The 25,315-nt window shown below is 41.6% G+C and overlaps 1 protein-coding gene across 2 annotated transcripts in view; it reads right to left on the bottom strand.

The window, feature by feature from the left end:
- Positions 1-21,051, bottom strand: part of LOC134611875 (sterile alpha motif domain-containing protein 9-like) — a 32,458-nt gene extending 11,407 nt beyond the window's left edge. Inside the window, exon 1 of one of the 2 annotated variants that reach the window (XM_063456162.1) lies at positions 20,970-21,051. The gene's annotated coding sequence lies outside the window, so the exon portion shown is untranslated. Of the gene's footprint in view, positions 1-2,137; positions 2,227-20,969 lie in introns of those variants that run through there. The other variant, XM_063456163.1, reaches the window with a different exon arrangement.
- Between the last annotated feature and the right edge of the window lie 4,264 nt (positions 21,052-25,315).

Here is a 25,315-nt window from a genome sequence, read left to right as displayed (position 1 = left end):
ATACAACAAAGCTTAATACATTTACAATACTAATGATAAAGTCACTATACACAATTACAATACATTACACAATGTTGCAACATAGTTGAAAGTGTATACAATTTTCTCTGATAGGGTGGAAGGAGCAATCAAAGCATAACTCTTAGATTATCAATGTCCAAAGTATTTATTTTAATTGATATTATTTAAGTTTCATAAAGACCTTAAACTTACTCTCCCCTTCCTTTTCACTCTTTTTTAATGATTAATTAATTCCAAACGGATACTTTTTTTACTTAATTTTTGTTTGTTCAACATTAATTCCATTTTGATCTGAAAATCGAGTTGATTTTTAACTTTCCTCCAAGGAACGTCTAAATCTTTTTTCCATCATCTCGCGATCACTATCTTGGCATCTAAAAAAAGATGGGTGAGGATTAATTTTGATTCGTAAGACATAGAAGGCCAATTTAGGTGTAACAAAACAACTTCCGGGGAAATTTTCAACTCTACGGATATAAACCTTTGTATTTTTAGCCACAATTTTTTTAGTTTATGACAGTCCCACCATATGTGTTTAAAATTACCCCTTACAAAGCCACACCTCCAACATATATATTTTATTGAAGGATATATTGTGTTTAGTTTATCCGGTGTTAAGTACCATCTATTTAACCCCTTAAGGACACATGACATGTGTGACATGTCATGATTCCTTTTTATTCCAGAAGTTTGGTCCTTAAGGGGTTAAAACGTTAAAGTGAGTTTCTAACAGATTTAATGAATGTATGATCTTCGTAGCTTCCACCATTGAGGAGCCCCAGTGTTTCAAATTTATATCAATATTTAAATATTTTTTCCAAGCAGATATAGCTGTTGGAGTTTTATCCTTAACACTAGTTTTACTCAATACTAGAGCTTTAGAAAATGGTTTATCAGTTTTTTTTTTAGGTAAATAATAAATTTTGCGGATTATTCGAATTACATTTTAATATAATTAAATGAGTAGTCATATAACTTTTAAGTCTCAAAAAATTAAATAGCTCTTTAGCTGGAAGATCATACTCCTGTGTTATTTGTACGAAAGTTTTAATACCTCCTTCTGTCAGTGATTGTGTTAACCGTAGAATCCCTACTTTTTTCCAATCATTAACATTTAAATCCTCTACCTGTTTTTCCACAGTGTTTAGCTCTAAATAACTTGGAACTTTTTTTTTCCATGTCTAGTATTTTCTTTATTTTAAACCAACTATTTATTAAATGAGTTGAAATAGTATTGGGGTATTCTTTTTATAATATTTATCTATATTCCAAATTAAACAGTCCAAACTGGAAACTTCGCCTGCACGCATTTCCATCTTATACCATCCCTCATTTTTATTCTCTTCTAATTGTATTCTGTAGATATGTAAAATTGTGGCTGCTTTAAAGTTGTTCATTATTAACAGATATGCAAGTCTGCCTTTGCTTAATTTTTGTACTAATATTGTTTGCTTCAATCTTGGCTTCTTGCCTTTCCAAATATATTGAGTAAAACTTTTTTGTAGCAGCTCAAGCCAATGAATTGGAATGTGAAGACATATAGTTCCATTTTGGTATTACATATGAATTGATCACATTTATTCTTCCCCAAAAGGTCATTTCTAAATTTCTTCGATCTTTAACCCCTTAAGGACACATGACGTGTGTGACGTCATTATTCCATTTTATTCCAGAAGTTTGGTCCTTAAGGGGTTAAACCATTTATTGAGTTTTAGTAACAACTCTAAGAAATTTGTCTCCATGGTTTTGTTGGTCTCTCTGGTAATTTGAATTCCTAAATAATCCATACTATCTTTAACCCAAACAAAATCATATCTATTCTTAATTTCTTGTTGGGTTTTCTTATCAAGATTAATATCCAAAATCATAGATTTATTTGCATTTAATTTATAGTTTGATATGTGGCTATAACGGGCAATTTCCTGCATAAGGAACTCCAATGAACTTTTAGGGTTGGTTATAGTGATTAAAACATCATCAGCATATAGACTGATCTTTTGGTCCACATCCATTATTTTATAACCGTCAATCTTTTTATTATTTCTAATTTTTTCAGCTATGTTTCAACACACTTTAATGCAATTACAAAAAAAAGAAAACTTTAAGATTTATGCACCTGCATTCTTCCCGCACCCATCATCCAATAATCAAAAACTCATGAAATCTTCCAGCACACCATAAAAAGCCTCTGTGTAAAAGCACTCTACAGCCAAGTACCACGAGCCCCTTCATTTGTCAGTAAACTGATGTTCAAGCACTCACACAGCAATTGCCAAAATAAAAATTCCTTATTTTCAATTACCCAAAAGACAATTGTCAAGAGCCCTTGCTCTTCCAGTACATTCCGTCTCAGTCACAATACAAGTTTTGCAAATGGTACTGATAAATTCAGTTGATTCTGAAAACCTTAAAGGGACACTCCAGGCACCCAGACCACTTCTGCCCATTGGAGTGGTCTGGGTGCCAACTCCCACTACCCTTAACCCTGCAAGTGTAATTATCGCAGTTTTTCATAAACTGCAATAATTACATTGCAGGGTTAACTCCACCTCTAGTGGCTGTCTACTAGACAGCCACTAGAGGTCACTTCCTGGGTTCTAGCACAGGAAACCTGTACTAGAGCGTCGCTGGACGTCCTCACGCTGTGTGAGGACCTCCAGCGTCGCTCAAAACCCCATAGGAAAGCATTGAAATGATTTTTCAATGCTTTCGTATGGGGAGACGTAAGCAGAAGGTGGAGCGGCGGGGGAGGAGCAGGCAGCGACGTGGGACATGTCGCTGCCTCAGGTAAGTCACTGAAGGGGTTTTCACCCCTTCAGCAACTGGGGATTGGGGGGTGGGAGGGAGAGGGACACTCCAGTGCCAGAAAAACGGATCGTTTTTCTGGCACTGGAGTTTCCCTTTAACCCCTTAAGGACACATGACATGTCATGATTCCCTTTTATTCCAGAAGTTTGGTCCTTAAGGGGTTAAAGGGACACTATAGTCACCAGAAAAACTACAGCTTGTTGAATTTGTTCTGGTGAGTAGGAGAATCATTAGCTTCAGGCTTTTTGCTGTAAACACTGTCTTTCCAGAGAAAATGCAGTGTTTATAATACAGCCTAGTGATACCTATACTGGCCACTCCTCAGATGGCTGTTAGAGATCCTTCCTGGGTCATGGCTGCCTAAAATGCTTCCAAACATTCAGTGTCTCCTCCCTCTGCATGCAGACACTGACCTTTCCTCATAGAGACTCATTGATTCAATTAAAGGGACACTAGTCACCTAAACAAATTTGGCTTAATGAAGCAGTTTTGGTGTATAGAACATGCCCCTGCAGCCTCACTGCTCAATCCTCTGCCTTTGTTTATTAACCCTAGTCACACCTCCCTGCATGTGACTTGCACAGCCTTCCATAAACACTTCCTGTAAAGAGAGCCCTATTTAGGCTTTCTTTATTGCAAGTTCTGTTTAATTAAGATTTTCTTATCCCCTGCTATGTTAATAGCTTGCTAGACCCTGCAAGAGCCTCCTGTATGTGATTAAAGTTCAATTTAGAGATTGAGATACAATTATGTAAGGTAAATCACAAATGTTTGAAAGTGAAACCAGTTTTTTTTTCATGCAGTCTCTGTCAATCATAGCCAGGGGAGGTGTGGCTAGGGCTGCATAAACAGAAACAAAGCAATTTAACTCCCAAATGACAGTGAATTGAGCAGTGAAATTGCAGGGGAATGATCTATACACTAAAACTGCTTTATTTAGCTAAAGTAATTTAGGTGACTATAGTGTTCCTTTAATCTATATGAGGAGATGCTGATTGGCCAGGGCTGTGTTTGAATCATGCTGGCTCTGCCCCTGATCTGCCTCTTTGTCAGTCTTGGCCAATCCTATGGGGAAGCCTTGTGATTGGATCAGGCCACCACTTCTAATGATGTCAGCAGACTGCTTGTTTTTCTGAGTCTAACATCATGCAGAGTTACAGCTTCAGGCTTGAATACAGTAAGATAGTGCTATATTTATGGAGGCATGATGGGCCCAGGGGGGCTAGATGGTGGTGTTAACACTATAGGGTCAGGAATACATGTTTGTGTTCCTGACCCTATAGTGATCCTTTAACATTTTGATCATGCATTAGGACAGTGTTTCTCAACCTTTATGGAGAGTACCCATGCAGATCTAAAGACATTTCCTAAGTATCCCTTTCTGGAGAAAGTTTATTTCTATTGATATGAATTCCAAATGAAATGTGTAGATACTGATATTTAAGTAAATCCCATATTGGACAACAAGCCTGATTAAAGGTAATAAGAAATATTTTTAAAATAAATATGACATAATGTGAATATTGTGTATGAACTATTAATGTGAATAAAAGTCACAAAATAAAAATTTAATAGACACAAGTTACACACAGAGAACACTGACACACACAGGAAACAAATTACCCTGCACTCTATGCTCACATAACTTTTTTTTATTGTGTTTTATTATCAATAATTGATGTTTTTGATAATAGTTCTTAAAATCAGTTATCGTGGAAGGTACTTTTCCCCAGCATTATCCCATTTCTATTTCACTTATTCCCCTCCTAATTGGCCACCTAGCTGTTTATAGCTATCTAGTCCCCCCCCCCCCCCGGCCCCCACCCCTGGGCGGCGGGTGGGGGCCATAATAGTAATAAGGGGGGGGGACCTACTGTCCTCCAGCCCCCGGCCCCCACCCCTGGGCGGCGGGTGGGGGCCCTAATGGAAAAAAGGGGGGGGGGACCTACTGTCCTCCCCCCCAGCCCCCACCCCTGGGCGGCGGGTGGGGGCCATAATAGTAATAAGGGGGGGGGACCTACTGTCCTCCAGCCCCCGGCCCCCACCCCTGGGCGGCGGGTGGGGGCCCTAATGGAAAAAGGGGGGGGGACGACCTACTGTCCTCCCCCCCGGCCCCCACCCCTGGGCGGCGGGTGGGGGCCATAATAGTAATAAGGGGGGGGGGATCTACTGTCCTCCCCCCCCCCCCGGCCCCCACCCCTGGGCGGCGGGTGGGGGCCATAACGATAATGGGGGGGGGACCTACTGTCCTCCCCCCGCCCCCACCCCTGGGCGGCGGGTGGGGGCACTAAGTAGATTCCCCCCCCCCATCAAGGTGACTAGGGGTGCCCAAGCCCCTAGTCACCCACCCCCCACCCAAATAAAAAATGCCCCTACCTACCCCCCTCACCCTAAAAAATAGTGAGGGGGGAATAAAATTGCTAACCTGTAAAGTAAAATTAAACTTACCATTCGACGTCTTCTTTTTTCTAAAATCTTCATTTTTCAGCCCCAAAAAAGGCCAAATAAAAAACCATCATAGCCGTCGAACTAAAAATAAAATAAAAAACCCGAGCGCAAAAAAAAAAAAACCGACGAAAAAGAAAAAACCAGAGCGCACAAAAAAATAATCCATCTTCACCCATGGAGGGCTCCGCGCAGACTGAGCTCCGCAGGGCGGGGCAAGGCTTATAAAGCCTTGCCCCGCCCTGCAATTAGCCTAAGAACACTCTGATTGGTGGGTTTAAGCCAATCAGAGTGCTCTTTGTCATTTTACAAGCGTGGGAAAGTTCTTTGGAATTTTCCCACGCTTGTAAAACGACACAGAGCACTGTGATTGGATGGCTTGAAATTGCATCCTAACACCAATGGAGAAACTCTTCTCATTCTGTTAGGATGCAATTCAGCAGTTTTGCCGGCGTTCTGTCTAAGTGACAGGACGTTCGGCAATACTGACAGGAAGCATTGTGGGAACAGGGAGGAAAGCTAGGGATCATGGGAAAATTGCTCTGACCAGCGGAAATGAAGCACACTTTGCTCCTCCGCTGGTCAGAGCTGGTCAAGCGGAGGAATCCTCCATAAGACAGAGTCCCTACTTTGTCTTATGATTTTAAAGAAAACTAAAGAAGACAGGAAGAAAAGAATAACAGATCCTGAGAGAGGGGGAGAAGAGGAAGAGATTGAGGAAAGGTAAGTTCGGCATGACAGTGCCGCTTTAAATGAGTTAAAATAGTATTGGGCGTATTCTTTTTATAATATTTATCTATATTCCAAATTAAACAGTCCAAACTGGAAACTTCGTCTGCACGCATTTCCATCTTATACCATCCCTCACTTTTATTCTCTTCTAATTGTATTCTGTAGATATGTAAAATTGTGGCTGCTTTAAAGTTGTTCATTATTAACGGATATGCAAGTCCGCCTTTGCTTAATTTTTGTGCTAATATTGTTTGCTTCAATCTTGGCTTCTCGCCTTTCCAAATATATTGAGTAAAACTTTTTTGTATCAGCTCAAGCCAATGAATTGGAATGTGAAGACATATAGTTCCATTTTGGTATTACATATGAATTGATCACATTTATTCTTCCCCAAAAGGTAATTTCTAAATTTCTTCGATCTTTAAACCATTTATTGAGTTTTAGTAACAACTCTAGGAAATTTGTCTCCATGGTTTTGTTGGTCTCTCTGGTAATTTGAATTCCTAAATAATCCATACTATCTTTAACCCAAACAAAATCATATCTATTCTTAATTTCTTGTTGGGTTTTCTTATCAAGATTAATATCCAAAATCATAGATTTATTTGCATTTAATTTATAGTTTGATATGTGGCTATAACGGGCAATTTCCTGCATAAGGAACTCCAATGAACTTTTAGGGTTGGTTATAGTGATTAAAACATCATCAGCATATAGACTGATCTTTTGGTCCACATCCATTATTTTATAACCGTCAATCTTTTTATTATCTCTAATTTTTTCAGCTATGTTTCAACACACTTTAATGCAATTACAAAAAAAATTGCAGCACCCATCATCCAATAATCAAAAACTCATGAAATCTTCCAGCACACCATAAAAAGCCTCTGTGTAAAAGCACTCTACAGCCAAGTACCACGAGCCCCTTCATTTTTCAGTAAACTGATGTTCAAGCACCCACACAGCAATTGCCAAAAGAAAAATTCCTTATTTTCAATTACCCAAAAGACAATTGTGAAGAGCCCTTGCTCTTCCAGTACATTCCGTCCCAGTCACAATACAAGTTTTGCAAATGGTACTGATAAATTCAGTTGATTCTGAAAACCTTAAAGGGACACTATTGTCACCAGAAAAACTATAGCGTGTTGAATTTGTTCTGGTGAGTAGAAGAATCATTAGCTTCAGGCTTTTTGCTGTAAACACTGTCTTTCCAGAGAAAATGCAGTGTTTATATTACAGCCTACTGATACCTATACTGGCCACTCCTTAGATGGCTGTTAGAGATCCTTCCTGGGTCACGGCTGCCTAAAATGCTTCCAAACATTCAGTGTCTCCTCCCTCTGCATGCAGACACTGACCTTTCCTCATAGAGACTCATTGATTCAATTAAAGGGACACTCTAGTTACCTGAACAACTTTAGCTTTATGAAGCAGTTTTGGTGTATAGAACATGCCCCTGTAGCCTCACTGCTCAATCCTCTGCCATTTAGGAGGTAAATCCCTTTGTTTATGAACTCTAGTCACACCTCCCTGCATGTGACTTGCACAGCCTTCCATAAACACTTCCTGTAAAGAGAGCCCTGTTTAGGCTTTCTTTATTGCAAGTTCTGTTTAATTAAGATTTTCTTATCCCCTGCTATGTTAATAGCTTGCTAGACCCTGCAAGAGCCTCCTGTATGTGAATAAAGTTCAATTTAGAGATTGAGATACAATTATGTAAGGTAAATTACATCTGTTTGAAAGTGAAACCAGTTTTTTTTCTTTCATGCAGGCTCTGTCAAACATAGCCAGGGGAGGGGGCGGAGCCTAACAGCCAAAGCGGACGGTCGCACGTTTATGGAGCTCCGGTCTGAGAGGAGCATAACCCACCGATTTTCGACACCTAAGACAAACAAACGGGCCTCAAACGACCCCCCCAGCTCACTTCAGACCTATGGGGAAAAAATCGAAGAAACCTCGGCAAGAGGCACCCCGATTGGGCATGAGAATTGGGGATATGTGGAGACAGGCCCAAGGCGCCCACGGACACAACATGGCGGCCATCACAGGAGACTGCTCAGACCTTTCGGATGACTTCTCCTATGGCACAGAAGAAAACTACACGCCTGCTCCGGCGCTCCCACCACTGCCGCCCCCACCGGCAAAGCAAGACTCAGCTCCGGTGACTACCACAATATTGAAAGAGCTGCTGGCGGATCTGCAAAGAAACCTACAGTCAGATATGGCCACGATACGCCAGGATCTGAAGGGCCTGACAGGCCGCATTGGAGAGGTAGAAGCCACCTCAAGCTCCAACACACAGCAGATCACGGCCTTGCAACAAGAGGTCAGTGAACTGAAAAAGCAAAACCTTACCTATGAAGGCCGCTTTGCCACGCTAGAAGATGCCCGCCGTCGGAACAACTTAAAAGTACGGGGAATACCCGAAAACGTACCAGACGCTGAGCTCCAACACGTGGTGAGAAGACTGTTAACAGCCATACTGACACCCAAACAAGCCAAAACAATTGTGGCGGAGGGTGTGTTCAGGGTGCCCAAATCGGCGAAAGCACCGCCAACGACTTCCAGGGATCTAATAATCCAATTCCAACACGGAAAGGACAAAGCAGCAGTCTTAAATGCGTTAAGAGGCAACTCACCATACGCCTTTGAGGAAATGTCACGGTCATTCTATGCAGACCTCAGCAGCAGCACTCTGGCATGGCGCCGAGATATGAGACCACTCACCCTGCTTCTCCAACAGCATAAGATAAGTTACCGCTGGCGCCCCTCTCGATCGCTGTCCATCACCCATGGGGGCACAATCCACGTTGTTCGAGACCTCCATGAAGCCAACACGACCCTACCACACCTGGGTATCCACCCACAATCTCTTAGCACGGCCTCCCAAAGCACAACACATACATCGACTCACAACTGGAACCCAGGGACATCCACGGAATTTGTGCCCAAACAGGCGCCACTTGGTACACACATCCGAGACAACGCTAGACCCCAAATGGGGCAGCAACCCACAGGCCCAGACCGGGACTCTTATGCCTAAACACCCGTACCCACGCAAGGCACAATAACCCACACCCCACTGGTGTGTTGCTGAACCAGGACTGTGACATAAGCTGAAACCTCGGCCACGAACTCGACTCACTAGCACAATTGGACCATCTGAAGTCAATGACCCCGAGCACTTGACCTCACCACGAGCCTGGGGCACCGGGGCTTCCCCACCCCAGCGGCTCGACCACAGCACCCCAGTGAATCCCGAGTAAAGGAAGCAGCAGATCCGGGACTCACACCGTCAAATGGAGTGGGCCACACAAGCATCCTGGACACTCGCAGCGCAACCCCACTAGCTGCAGCCTATACATCACCTGCGGCTACGAACACTCCTTATTAAGCTAAGATATGTTACTCATGCGGTTTCATCTATAATTGACTTAACCTTGATAGATATACCTTTCAACATAAAATGTCCCCGAAGCTATGCTGGTACTGTTGTGTCTAATATTTTCCCTTATGTGGCCATAAATTTATAATGTCCAATAACGGGCTCCACTTTCGCTATATGGAGGAGCCATAAGTGCTAGCATCTGCCACCCTACCTAGGCTTCCAACCTCACACTAAACGAGTTTGAGCCCTAGCAATGTACACCTGTTGTCTTAGGCGTTGTGTTCTAATGTGTCATAGCTAAACATATACCTTACTTGTCCTCACAAGTAGTACTAGTGAACACAATTAATGACCGACACCACTACATATCAACATAATCAGCAGAATCTGATGCATATTTAATACACCCACTTGTTAGACTGACTAATCGTCCTAGCCGTGTTGGCACTATACGACAGAGAAGCAATGTTTTAAAGTACCTATATGATTAATCTTCTGTTATTTTATGTTCTTTTTACTTGCCTACAAATGTCTATGATAGCGTTCAAATAGTAATTGCAGATCCAAAACACGGTGGCTACTTTTGCAGTCGATACGAATATATCCCTCTTACCAACTGACAACATCAGAAGACAGTAAAGAGTGACCCGCACACATGACCATAGCACGTCTTGGATAGCAACCTAGGCACACTGTTTAACTTAAGCGACTACCTAATCTAATTACGCTAGCATTTTTTTTTTTGTAAATCTTTCTTTTATTATGGCACATGCTTTATGGGGTACAGAATAGAAAGAGGAGGCATTGTGGGGTAACATAAGGTAATTACAACAGGAAGACACGTAGTACGCTCCAAAGAAAGATTGCCAATTTTTTTGTTTTAAAGCGTCATATGAGTAACGTAGGAATACAGGAGCGATAACAGTAGTGAGTCATGTTAATACAAGGAGGATACTGGATGGATAACAGTGCTAGTATAGTAGGCATATTTGTACAATCAGTAACCATCTGTTTGAACGCGCCCATGTTCGCGGCTTCTGGTCAGTCTTGGCTCTCAGGGTTGGACATATATAATATTATCGTGATAAAATGACAATGCTACTAATTGTCCCACCTAAAGACTTAGCAATATGTTACTGGGCTGATTACGTTAACTATGCTAGCCCAACTATGACCTATCTAATCATGCTTGTTCATTTAGCCTGTATGACAGGATGCGATCTGCAGCTAATATGCTCTCTGTACTGCCGCTAGGTCTGAGCTGTACATGCTTGGTAGCGGAAGGCAGGGTAAAATGAAAACGAAAACGCTGGGGTTACATTCAATTTAGAGACATGCAAATAAATGTGACCACGTTAGTCTAGCTAGCAACAGCAATACAGCAACATAGACAATAGTATACCATTCAGTAAATAGGGAGATGTAAGTGATAGTTTATATTGTCTCTTCCATTACCAATGAGGGATGGCAAATTATGTCTAACCAGTGCGTGAACTGGCAAGAGTCCTGGCAGTGAAAGAAGGTATTATATGTCCACAATCCAGTCCCCTGCGGCCCATGCCGGTTCCCGACTTGCAGGATTTCGGTGCCAGCTCGCAGGTGTGTGTGCGGTGCGTGTCCGTTGCTGGGCCTCTGTAGCTCGCCGCATTGCAGGTGATGGTGAGCGTGCCTCCCTAGGTCTAGGCTGGTATGCTGGCCTGCGGTTTCTTGCCACAGTTTCATGTGTCGCTGGAGTCTGGGATTATTGTTGTGCCCCGGTTCCTCTGGCTGTCGCTGTGGGCGGGTGTTCCGGCATCATGTTCCCAGTGGTGGCTCCTCTGCGTCCGAGGGCCGCTTATCTTCGGCCTGAGGCCTGTGTAGGTGCTCGCGCCTAATGCCATTGGGCCCATCATCAGGTCCGTGGGCCCAGGGTTCCGCTGGATCCCAAGCTTCTCCCTGGGTGTATGGCAGGCTGTGGGGGGGGGATTCCCTCCCTGTGAGCGCCCAGCTCAGAAGAAGAGTGAGCGGGTCTCTCGGCATCGGTATCCACTGGTGTGGTGCTTGGAGTGCGTCAGATGCCAGGGGTATCACCGGGTATGAGGGCCTCTGCTTGGTGTTACCCTGTGTGCCGGAGTTAGTGATGTCTGCTAGTAGGCCTGTACTGCGCGCGTGGTCCCCGCCATCTTGTGAGTGGGTCTCAGGTCGCATGTCGGCGTTTTTTTAGAGAGCTGTGAGGCCTTGCTTGACTCAGCTTGGACCGGGATCACCCCCCCGGTCCGGTGGGGGGGGGTACGGGACCGGGTCCGCGGGCTTTTCATGTTTGTCGGGCTCCTTCGGGCGGGATAGCGCTGCGGCGGCCGTCCGCTGCACTCACCGCCAACATAGGTCCCGTCTGTTGCAACGGGCCCCATCCTCCGAGGGACTAAAACTTCAATAGCAAGCCTCTCCTCAGCTCAGGCAGCCCGGTTCCGTTGAGGGTCGCGGTAAGTTGCCGATGTTTCGTCCCAAAATATTATTTTACAGGCTATGTATGACCCAGTTTACAGGAGCTGAGCTGTCCTGCGACCGCTCAGCTCGGCGGCCCGGCCCCGCCCCTCACGCTAGCATTTTTAACTGTCTAGCGATCTGTACCCACACTACACACACGATAGACTAGAGCAGCATAAGGATACTCGACCAACTGCTTAAGGCAGATATAGAAGCACTATGTCATCGAGATACAGCTTGATATACGCAGCTAACTGTTAAGCATCAATTACTCATTTTTATTTCACTTTACGTCCATTACCAGAGCCTGCATTACTATGTTTATTATTCAAGTGTTATACTATTATCTATAATGAAGCCTGTTTCTTTAACTTAAAAAAGAAAAAGTGCAACTGTCTCTCATGCCATGACACTGTATACGAATGTTTGAACACATTAAGCTGGTGGATGCTGTTGTGGCGCTACCAGCCTGTATGTTATTTCTGTGTTGCACACTAAAATAAAGAATTAAAAAAAAAAAAAAACATAGCCAGGGGAGGTGTGGCTAGGGCTGCATAAACAGAAACAAAGCAATTTAACTCCTAAGTGAATTGAGCAGTGAAATTGCAGGGGAATGATCTATACACTAAAGCTGCTTTATTTAGCTAAAGTAATTTAGGTGACTATAGCGTTCCTTTAATCTATATGAGGAGATGCTGATTGGCCAGTGCTGTGTTTGAATCATGCTGGCTCTGCCCCTGATCTGCCTCTTTGTCAGTCTCGGCCAATCCTATGGGGAAGTCTTGTGATTGGATCAGGCCACCACTTCTAATGATGTCAGCAGACTGCTTGTTTTTCTGAGTCTAACAGCATGCAGTTACAGCTTCGGGCTTGAATACAGTAAGACTTTGCTATTATGGAGGCATGAGGGGCCCAGGGGGGCTAGATGGTGGTGTTAACACTATAGGCTCAGGAATACATGTTTGTGTTCCTGACCCTATAGTGATCCTTTAACATTTTGATCATGCATTAGGACAGTGTTTCTCAACCTTTATGGAGAGTACCCATGCAGATCTAAAGAAATTTCCTAAGTATCCCTTTCTTGAGAAAGTTTATTTCTATTGATATGAATTCCAAATGAAATGTGTAGATACTGATATTTAAGTAAATCCCATATTGGACAACAAGCCTGATTAAAGGTAATAAGAAATATTTTTAAAATAAATATGACATAATGTGAATATTGTGTATGTAAGGAGGAGTGTATGAACTATTTATGTGAATAAAAGTCACAAAATAAAAATTTAATAGACACAATATAGTTACACACAGAGAACACTGACACAACACAGGAAACAAATTACCCTGCACTCTATGCTCACATAACTTTTTCAATTGTGTTTTATTAACAATAATAGATGTTTTTGATAATAGTTCTTAAAATCAGCTATCGTGGAAGGTACTTTTCCCCAGCATTATCCCATTTCTATTTCACTTATTCCCCTCCCAATATGGCCACCTAGCTGTTTATAGCTATCTAGTACCCTCCCAAGATGGCTGCCATATGTGACCTCTTGATCACGCTAACTTTTACAGCACGCCCCTTTTGATGTCTCTATTATTGGAGAGGCATACTCTTTGCTTTTCCCATGCCTCGTCCCACTCTACGTCCCGATCGTGTCTCGGCTCCTCCCCTGGACGAATCACGTGTCCGGTCCTTTTCTTTCCCCTTTAGGGTCTCATCATGCATTATGCTCTCTTGGCCACCGAACTACATAACCATAACTCCTCAATAACATAGTTATGTGCTCTGCCATCACTATAACTCGATCGGCGAATATGAACTTCATATCCCAAAATGCATTGCACCTTAATGCCGTGATATACAAGCCACACCTCCTACACTTAATATTATTATTATTGGTAAATATATAGCGCCAACTAATTCCACAGTGCTTTACAATATTATGAAAGGGGGAAATTTACAATAAATTAGACAAATACACAGTGACACAAGAACAATAGGTAGATGAGGGCCCTGCTCAAACAAGCTTACAGTCTAGAGGAGATGGGGTACAAATACACAACAGACGAAAGAATGAGAGAATGACAGACCCAGGTGGGGGTTCGGGAGGCTGCAGGGCTAGGCGGACCGAGGAGGCGACGAGAGACAAGATAACTAACCACCAATCCTCAACCCCCTCACTCGCCCCCCAGAACCCTTCCACACACACTAACACACTCAAACAAATGACCACAGACACAAGAGAAGACCACATTACCGGACAAAGAGAAGAAGAAGACGCATAACACAACCGCAATCACCCACTAAGACGATACCCACACGACACAACCAACCCCACACAACACAGACACCAGAGAACAATCCGAGAGACTAAAGCAGACGAGTACGGACCGAACAAGACACCATGGCGCAACACAAACAACCCCCCAAACATCCAACACGACCACATGGGGTACGAGCCACTACAACGGTCCCCCCCCAACAAAAAACAAAACAGTTACACACACTAACACAACTGTCAAATACTTAGAACGAACGCAAGACCGAAGTAATGGAAACACCCCAACCCGAGGAGCTACACAGAGACAACTTGAGGATGCAAAACCACTTGACACATCAGATACAGTGCCACCCACTAGCTCCCGGCGGACCCCGCAAAAACCACGACAACAAGCAATACAATAAGACAAGACGGGAGGGGCCACTGAGGGGGTAGGCGGGTAAGACCACAACCACCGAACAACACACACACATAGGCAAAACCACACACAACACGCTATTGTCAGATGATAAAGCCGCAAATGATATGATCAAACCGCCTCTGCTCAGGCAACTAAATGTTACGATTGCACTGAGAAATACGCCACGCCTCTGCGAAGGCGACTAAACGTTACAGTAAAGTACAATTGTAAACTAAGCCTCTGACATGACACCAATAAAGATATTTAAAACAAATACACAACAGGAAGGGCAGCAAGGGTGACAGCCACCAAACAAGGTGGAAAAGTAGTAGAGCTGGAGGTGAGAGTGGAGTATGGCTCTTTTAGGAGAGCGAGAGACAGATTTGGATGAGTATAGGTAAGTTACTCTGGAAGCCCATACAAGCATTTCTGAACAGATGTGTTTTGAGGGACTTCTTAAATAATTGAAGACTAGGGGAGAGTCTGATGGTGGTAGGCAGGATGTTCCAAAAGAAGGGAGCCGCTGCGAGAAGTCCTGCAAGCGCGAGTTATATGCTCTGGCACCTTTCTTTTAAGCACTCGTTTTTGTTGTTTATGATTTTACCAAACGAATTGTGTTAGATATATTGTATAATTTAATGTTTTGTATCTCCAGTCAGAGTCGATGAAGTAATTTTGGCGGCAATTTTCTAAATTGAAGTCTTTTGAAGCCTATTTAAACGTATTATCAGGTATGTTTTCTATCCACTTGAAAAAGCCCTAAAGGGAGAAACGCGTTGTGGTTTTTATCTTATTTCTGTTCTAATAGTATTTTTGGCTACCTTATTATCTGCCGTATACTTTTTAACATTTATTTATAGAATTATGGATTGAGTTCCCTGCGGACTACCGTTAAAGAATCCTATGTGGGGATTATACCACCCAAGTTTGATACATAGAGCGGTTAATCTGCTCATTTTATTGTAAGTATATTTTATTTTATAAATACTTACATATATAGAGAGCTCTATTGGCTGCTTCTTGTCTTTCCATATGATCTACCTCATCGCAATCCTGCTGTGATTTGCCTCATCACCACTCTACTGTGTATTAACATCAGACGGATATCCTACAAGGATTAAAAACCACTACATTTTCTTTACCTAGAGTTGGTTATAGCTCCATCAAATGTGAGTTGACAACTTTTTTAAGTGTTGTATGTCTTATACTCCACTACCATATTCCACTATTGGTCCTCCCTTGTCTTTGCTTTTTTTTTTTTTCACATGATGTTACTAAGGGAAGTTGCCCAAAAAGCACCGTACAAGAGCTAGAAGATGGGTTGTTACCTCTAAGACTGTGTGCTATCGTTTGGTATTTTTATATTCTTTTCAATTCTGGACTTTACTGTGGACTCTTTTTATTTCATTTTTTGTGTATTTTATTGGTTGTAACAGAGGTATGTGTATTTTTGTCTAGTGTGTTATTTTCCTTGGCGCTACCTGTATTTTTGTTCTACTAATATAATACATAACAGTCTTACTGGTGGCGGACATATTGATTAACTTAACAAGCCTTTTATTTAGGTATCTACTAGGCTAATGCTGTCTTTGCAGATGAGGTATTACACCTTGAATATAAGAAGTATATAAATTTCAGAGGGAGACTGTTTCTAACCCCAGTACTTAGTAGGGCGCATTAAAGGGACACTATAGTCACCAGAACAACTACAGCTTAATGTATTTGTTCTGGTGAATATAATCAATGCCTTCAGGCATTTTCATGCAAACATTCCCTTTTCAGAAAAAAGGCAGTGTTTACATTCCCCCCCTATGTACACCTCCAAGTGGCCACTCCTCAGATGGCCACTGGAAGTGCTTCCTAGCTCAGTGCTGCACAGTAGGCAGCACTGCCGTTCAGGGTCTTCACGCTCTGCATGGGGTTCCTGAATTTTCAATGCATTTCTATAAGAAAGGTGCTGATTGGCCAAAACAGAGTTTGGCCCCACCCCCATGCCGATTTTAGCCAATCCAATGCTATCTGGGGAGAGCATTGCATTGGTTAAGAATCAGCAATTCTGATGATGTCACTAAGGAGGCGGATCGAGGGTGGGGCCAGCGGACCCGCGCGGCTCTGGAATTAAGGTATGTTTTAACCCCTTAACGGATTGTTTTCCTGGCACTGGAGTTTCCCTTTAATTAAGCAGTTTTTGTGTAAAGATCAAGCCTCTGGAGTTTCACTGCTCAATTCTCTGCCATTTTAGAGTTAAATCACTTTTGTTTCTGTTCATGCAGCCCTAGCCACACAGCCTGCATGAAAACAAAGCGGTTTCATTGTCAATCAGATGTAACTTACTTTAGACATTTTTATCTTCTGCTCTGTAAATTAAACTTTAATTACACACAGGAAGCTCATGCATGCTCTACAAGGCTATTAACAGAGCAGGAGATACAAAGTTGTAAATTAAACAGAATTTGCAATAAAGGAAGTATAAACATTAGATGACACTTTGCAGGAAGTGTTTAGGAAGGCTGGGCAAGTCACACGCAGGGAGGTGTGACTAGAGATGCATAAACAAAGTGATACAACTGATAAACTGAAGAGAATTGAGCATTGAGACAGCAGGGGAATGATCTGTACATCAAAACTGCTTCATTACAGGAACATTATAGGGTCAGGAACACAAACGTGTATTCCTAAACCTTTAGTAATAAACACTAGTCTTAAACAGGGCCGGACTGGCCCACTGGGATACCGGGAAATTCCCCGGTGGGCCGGTGTTCCTGGGGCCGGCAGTGCAGCACATTACTCTTTTTTATTTCATGGAAAATGCTCACACTGCACTCACAGTCCAGGTACAGTGAAGGTACAGGTAATTATATAGCCACTATGCAGCCCAGGATTGATAGTGAGAGAGAGAGAGTGAGAATGTGAGTGTGTATAGAGCTTGTAGTGATCTAGTGTGTGTGTGTGTGTGTGTGTGTGTAGAGCTTGTAGTGATCTAGTGTGTGTGTGTGTATGTATGTATAGAGCTTGTAGTGAGCTTCTGTGTGTGAATTAACCCCAATGGAAAACACTGGCAGGTGTATTCATTAAACTGAAAATTGACAGGAATTTACCACAGACTTTAAATTTAAAGGGACACTTGTGAGTTTCAGACAATGCACTGCTTAAATCAGGGCTGCCTAAAATGTAAATCCCCAGATGTTGTAGAACTACAACGTCTGGGGAGCTACCTATTGGGCAGCCCTGGTTTAAATAATAAAACTTTGTGGAGTATATACAGTAAGCACCAGTTTATAGTAAACCGTAAACTGAAATTCTAAATTGATAAAAACAATTCAAATACCACAACTACTACAGCATGCTACCATGCAGATTGAGGACAGCACTGATACTCTCAGCTTATGACTCCAGTCATAGTTTGTTCTAAGCAGTGAAATAGGGCTTCTCCTGCTGTAGAATACCAGATGTAACAGTTGCGGGATGGGCGCCCAGTAAAATCTAGATAAATGTCAATCCATGCTAAAAAAGTTTGACACCTTAGTGATGAATGGCAACAGGGCTCTCCTGGCACCATAACCACTACAGAGGTGTGTAGTGGTTAAAAAGCATTTGTTTATGATATTAGATGATGTAGACAAATTATCCAATTTAGCAATAGTCCCAGCGGGCTGTAGTGGTTAGGATGCTTGGAGTGTTCCTTTAAGACACTAATAGATGTAGAAAAACCTAAAAAGTTAATAATTATTTTCTAATCACCTGTTGGACGTATGTTACCTTTGATATAAATATTAAGGGGCTTATTTAATAAAAAAGTGACTTGTGCTGATGAATTGTCTTTCAATATTTAGGACAAATATCCAAGTTGTAAAAAAAAAATAATCTTTTTTAGTAGAATTGGAATTTTTTCCCCAACTTTGCTAATGTGGTCTTAAAGGTTCTTCTCAAATCACAAATAAACACCTCAGTGAATAGTCCCTTTTTAATATTAGAATAAAAGGTTCAGATGTAGTTCAAGATTTTCTGGGATAGTTATCGTCCTTAAATTTATTGTCACATTTTTTTTTCCTACATGTGAAAAATAATGTCAACGAGTTTGTAGTGAGCATGTCTACAGTGCTTGAGTGTGTGTCAGTGAGCTTATAGTGACATTGTATATGTCAGTGAGCATGTCTGTAGTGAGGTTGTGTGTCAGAGAGCTTGTAGTGAGCTTATGTGTGTGTGTGTGTGTGTGTGTGTGTGTGTGTGTGTCAGTGAGCTTGTAGTGAGCATGTGTGTGTCAGTGAGTCTGTAGTGAGTTTGTGTGTGAGCCTGTGTGTACTTTAGTGAGCTTGTAGTGAGCATGTCTGTAGTGAGCTTGTGTGTGCCAGTGAGTTTGTAGTGAGCATGTCTGTAGTGAGCTTGTGTTTCAGTAAGTTTATAGTTAGCTTATGTGTGTGTCAGTGAGCTTGTAGTGAGCATGTCTGTACAGTGCTTGAGTGTGTGTCACTGAGCTTATAGTGAGCTTGTTTGTGTCAGTGAGCTTGTCTGTATTATGCTTTTGTGTGTTTAGAGAGCGTCTATAGTGAGCTTGTGTGTGTCAGTGAGCATGTAGTGAGTTTGTAGTGAGCCAGTGTGTCAGTGAGCTTGTGTGTGTCAGTGAGTTTTTAGTGAGCTTATGTGTGTGAGCCTGTGTGTCAGTGAGCATGTCTGTAGTGAGCTTATGTGTGTGAGCCTGTGTGTCAGTGAGCTTGTAGTGAGCTTATTTGTGTGTGTGAGCCTCTGTGTGTGTCAGTGAGCTTGTAGTAAGCATGTCTGTAGTGAGCTTGTGTGTTTCAGTGTGTTTGTAGTGAGCTTATGTGTGTGCCAGTGTGTTTGTAGTGAGCTTGTATGTGTGTCATTGAGCTTGTCTTTAGTGAGCTTGTGTGTATCAGTGATCTTGACTTGAGTTAGCTTGTGTGTGTCAGCGAACTTGTCTGTAGTGAGGTTGTGTGTATCAGTCAGCTTGTCTGTAGTGAGCTTGTGTATGAGTAAGAGAACTGCAGGTAAGAAACAATATAACAGCCCCCAAAGCACATTGAGATAAAAAACACACTCTGTGGCCAGATTAATTATAAGGCTGGAATATTTTTTTTCCAGGGCTGCTTTCTGTTCCCAGTCCGGCCCTGGTCTTAAATAAAGGAAAATCATACATTTATTCTTACTAAGGGGGCAGAGCTAAACACAGCCCTAGCCAATCAGCATCTTCCCTAGAGATGCATTGAATCAATCTATGGGGAAAGTTTAGTGTCTCCATGCAGAGCGTGGGGACGTTAAACATCAGCAGCACTGACCCAGGAAGCACCTCTAGCAGCAACCTGAGTGACTGCCACTGGAGGTGTCCCTAGGCAGCAATGTAAACACTGCCTTTTCTCTGACCATTGGGGACACATCCACCATATATATGCAGGGATATTCATTAAACTGGGACTTACCAGGAATTCAAAGATAATTCAAAATTTTACGCCAAACTAGCTATAAAAATTCTCCAATTAAAAATAAAATAAAAAAATAAATATATATATATATATATATATATACACATGCAGGGCAAGGCCATTACATTATATTACAGAAGTCAGTTACAGAATTTTAGGAGCCAAATTAAAATGTTTAGGTGCTGCTGTTTGTGTCAGACCATGATGCTGTATTGTAGACATAGAATGACACAGCAAGTCCACACCCTATAAATATCTAAATATACCTGGAAGGTCTAACGTTTCATAGCAACGTTGGGTGTGACAATTGCTCTGCATACTGCAGAGAGTTTGTGATATCATCCCTGATATAGCTTTCCATAATAATATGTACCTGCATAGCATGCACCATTTACTATAACATTTTCTGAAAACAAGGATCTAGCAGGTTAACCCCTCCACTACCTGTCACATAGCTCCAATGTGAAGAGCATGCACACATACCAATATTAAATAACAATGTGATATATATATATATTAAGGACAATATTTGGGCTATGTAATACAGGGACAGAGTGCGAGAATTCTCCCCTTTAACAACACAAGACCTTTTGTCATACAAAGAATTTCTATGGGAGACGAACAATTTCCTGTTCAATGTCAACTGTGTAACATTAAACAATCACTGTAAACCATTTTAGCTGATACCAGTTTACAGACAAGCTGCACATATCCTATCAGTGGGAGTGCCCCAATAAGAATAGACCCCAAAAATCGAAATCAGAGCCCGTGATTGAAGAGTCTCTCCCTGGTTATTGAGGAGTGTGTCTGTAGCTGCAGTCAGACCCACTAAACAATGTAACTGGGGGGGAAGATTCACAGTAACTGGCTTTCTTTTTATTTTTTGCACTCATTTTAATGCATGTGTTTCCTATCATGCATTTTTTTAAAAAAAATGGGATTATGTAGACAATATTGCTTCCATTTAACATCCCTCTCACACTTACCTTCACATAGCTGACCGCCCCCACTTCTGCATAGTGGAGAAGAAATGACCCTTTCCCCTATCAGTTTCGTTTCCTAGTTTAGAAAGCAAAGGATGGGCCTGAAATCAGAGATCACTGTGGGCAGTGGCTTAGCACAAGGAGGAAATGGCAAGAGTAAAAACTGCACACAGAGTGTTACTTATTGTGACAATAGCTAGCAAAAAAAAGTGCAACTATTAGATCTGAGTTAACAGCTCTGGAGCAAAATAATTCTGTAAAACCAGAATTAGTTGTTTTTTGGTTTTTTTTTCATTCTCTGTGTATTAATAGATCAGAATGACAATGAGAAGGATTATAAATTGACTGTTAGTCTGTTTGTTATAACAGAATATAATGGGTTAAATGGAATTTGAGTATATAGACTTTTTTTTTTTTTTTTTTAACTTCGTTCCAATGTCCCACCATAACTGCAGTAAATAAAGGTGCTTCATTATTGCAAAACCATTGTATGTCAAGTTTTAATCACCATAAGCACTATAGCATGACCCTGGTTGCTCCCCATTAAAGATAAAGAAAAAATAAACACTATAAAACATAACATTAAACTAGTGCCAGGTCTTTGTCTCCTGTGCAGCTGCACCATATCTGCTGAAACGATGAGGTTTGTCCAATTCAGTGTTCCACTGGTCCTAAACCACCCACCAGTTCCAATTACCTACCTCTCAAAGTTGGGAGATATGAATACGCATAAGAGAAGTTGAATTTACAGGCCAGTGACTGTTTCCTTGGAAGGACAATTATTGATTAGTGACCTGAGAAGCATGCCGATCGCTGCCAATGTAACTTCAGAAATAGCAGTTCATAGGATAGGATATTCAGTTTCTTTATTTTTTTTTTCCTTCTCTTTTTTTATTTGTTGTAAATATCTTTTTATTAGATTTTTTGTGGTTAGCATTGAAAGTTTAGAACTGTATATTAAAACCATAGTATGGACATGCAGGTCCCACCAGTTGTATAATGCATCGAGTTGGCAAGAAAATTTCCGGTATCATTGATATTTGTCGGAGACGCACAGGTCTCCACATTTAGCGGTTAACATTTACTTGGTGGACTCGCAGGTCCCATAATATTATATATATATATACACAGTACTAACGTAACATACAAGGTTATGTTAGCTCATCATTAACTTGTACTAATGGCAGCTTTCACCGTATTTACTTAACTTAGACTCGTAGGTCTCGTGGAGAAGGTACAGTGCAAAGGCTCGCAGGTCACTTGTCAGCATTAGGTGTGTAATTCAGCAGAATGACGCCCACAGGCCCTCTACCCTTACACAGCTATGGGTGATGTGTGTGTGATGGGTACCTTTTGTCCTGGTATAGTGGGGTCGTGTGTGATGTGCTAGGCAATATAGGCCCTTGTTGGTTGTTAAGGGATTAGCATTGAGGCTTAAGGAGTTGGGGGTTCCGTCCAACTGTGGTTTGTTGATGTTCTGTGTAGGGTTAGTGCCCTAGCTTTCTTCTACAGGTCAAGTACTGTAATGCTTGGTGACTTCCCTTCATACTAAATGTATCTATCCATGGTCTCTACAGCTCGTCATGCTTGTCACTCTGTCCCGTTACTGATGCCCTGATAGCTTCTGCTGAGTAGATCTCCTCCATTCGTTCGTACCATTGCCCTAGTGTTGGGGTTTGTGGTTGTTTCCACAGTTTATTCCTTTTCTTAGTGGTTTTCCTTGTTTTTAAAATTAAACTAGGGTTGGATATGCAGTAATGCCCAGACAATGGTATAAATAAAAAATTTAAATACCATTGCGCAGTTAAGGAGATAACAAACCACAACGCTAAAAGTTAAAATATCACGAATCCCAAGATGGCATTATTTCCCTAGCCTAGAATATAAAAATGTGTTTGCATGTATGTAAAACTAATTAAGTCTATAACAAACACAAAAATGCCCATCAGTCATGGAGGAAAAGGCTATTCAAAATCCTAAACACACACACTGTAGACTAGAGAATGACCTTGTTTGAGATAATGTACTCCTGAATTTTGGATTGACTAAATTGGCAAATCATTTAAACAAACATTACGGATCTGGAAAAAGTCTCCAAATCGGCTATAGTCACTGCTTGGCTTTTTTAGCCTATATTTTAATTTGTTCCTATATTTAGTATGGATGAGATCGGTAAAATTGAGCACAATTGAGGCACTTTAAATTCACAAATCTCTCCTTATTCTAATTCTCCCCCTCCCCCCACTAGCGGCACAGTTGTGGATACATTGATGTTAAACAATCATCTGGGGTTGCTCTAACTCTTGTGCGGAGAGAACTTGCCAGTCATTTGGTTCTGATATTTAAATGGTATAGGTTCGCTCTGTAATGGCACAAGTAAACATAAATATTGAGACCTGAGCGGGCACAAATCAAAGGGGAAGCTATTAAGGTTTCACTCGTTACCAGAGATCTCATATTCTCTGTTCTTGTTGCAATGCATTTACATTACTTTAACAATGGTGTTTTTCTCACTGTATCCTTTTGTCTCAAAACACATTATCACTTTAGACTGTAAGCTCATGGGGCTCTTGCGCATAGCACTTTGTCGGAGGTACTGCATGCATTACATTAGGACACAGACCGTATTCCCTGCTCGGTTTGTATCAGGGTGTCTTATCATCCCTCTCTCTGTTAACTCACTTATGTTTTTATTGATTTCATTTTAAATGGCTCTGGTAACGAGTATTATATTGGAACTATAAAATACATGGAGGGATTGTATCAATTACACCACTGGAGTTTTGCTTATATCTCCTATGAGTAGTTACTGGATATACTTTTAGGTTCTGATCTACATGATTTTTCCCCTGTACATTTTTCACCAGCACAATCCACCTCAATAAATTACTACAGTTTCAAAATCCTGCAATATTACTTTAAAACACACTTTGTTTGGTTTATTTTTATTGCTATAGATTCAAAATGTTACACTGAGCTCAGTTCCAAGTTATACATGTAGGTGTCACTGCTCTAAAACAGTTGTAAATAGTCACGTTTTAGCTTTTAAAAGGAAGCACTAGGGTGTTTCAGCATTTTTGCTATGTGGAAGCATTAAGATACTACCGTTAAGGTGCTTTAAAAACTTTGTGTTCCTTTTCTTCTGTCTACAACCAGATTCTCCTATTTTGGAAGAAGTTTGACACCCATTCAGTGTGCAGTGCTGACTTATTAATTCACTGCGTGCAATGCAGAAAGCTGATGAATTCAGCTAAAGGTATAGCTATGAATTGGAAGAAGAAGATTTGCTAAATGTGCATCATGTTTATTAATGGATAAGACCAGACCGCTTCTATACTTACCTTGTGCCTTCCTTGCTCTGCTCTTTACTGCAGCTCAGCTCACACTCCTCTCAGTAACAGAGTTACATGTGTACTGATGGATAGGGGTCAAGCCAGGAATTGTGCAAAGGATGCATGGTTAAGGAGCAGCTGTCTTACGCTGCAGAAATCTGCAAAATATTATACTCTTAACAGAATTGAGCAATTACAAGGAGCTGGCTGGCATGTGTTAACTACTACGTAACCGGAGTAGAATGTGCAGCAAACCAAAAACATTACTTTTTTTTTGCACTTTTAAAGCGGTACTGTCAGTCTGGGGCCTTTGCATAATTTGTGACGACCCCAAACAGTGACATCGCCCCTGATGGCCCAGTGCACAAGGGGAGGGAGGTGTGACCGTGAATGCTTTGCCTATATCACTAGTCAATGGAGAGTATAGAAATTTACCCCAGGTGCATGTGCCATGGACTCTCCAGGCTTGCAGTGTCATGTAACGTAAGAGTGTCTCTATAATGAATTGGTCAAATCCAACCTGGAGGTTCATTTTAATATTTTAACCCAGGGATCTGGTGATTACGGTGTCACAACATTCCAGTAATAATGTAAACAATGTAATACTTCTGTTACAATACTCTACGGTCACCCACAGAAAGTCACTCTGACCAGGGTACAAAGCTGGAAAATCGAAAACCATTAATGTCATAAAACATGGAGTCCTAGAGAACAGTGGAGATAAAGGGTCTTCAGTCAGTAGAAAGGTGCATCTGGATATGCCCTTTAGGAGCAGCTTGATATGTGAAGTCTAGAAGTAAGGGATGGACAGAATATGTGACTATTGACAACATGCGACTTCACTGTGTATAAACGGACCGAGGAGGACTCACTACAGGATATAATAATGTGAAATACATGACCTATTGACCCATTATGTTCAGCTAGACTAGGCATGATGGCAAATGTAGTTCACAAACATCTGGAATGTCGAGGTTAACGTGTGTGTGTGTGTGTGTGTAATATATATATACACAC

Source organism: Pelobates fuscus, chromosome 5, assembly GCF_036172605.1.
Source record: "Pelobates fuscus isolate aPelFus1 chromosome 5, aPelFus1.pri, whole genome shotgun sequence".
Lineage (NCBI taxonomy): Eukaryota > Metazoa > Chordata > Amphibia > Anura > Pelobatidae > Pelobates > Pelobates fuscus.
This window is presented reverse-complemented; position numbering and strand designations above follow the sequence as displayed.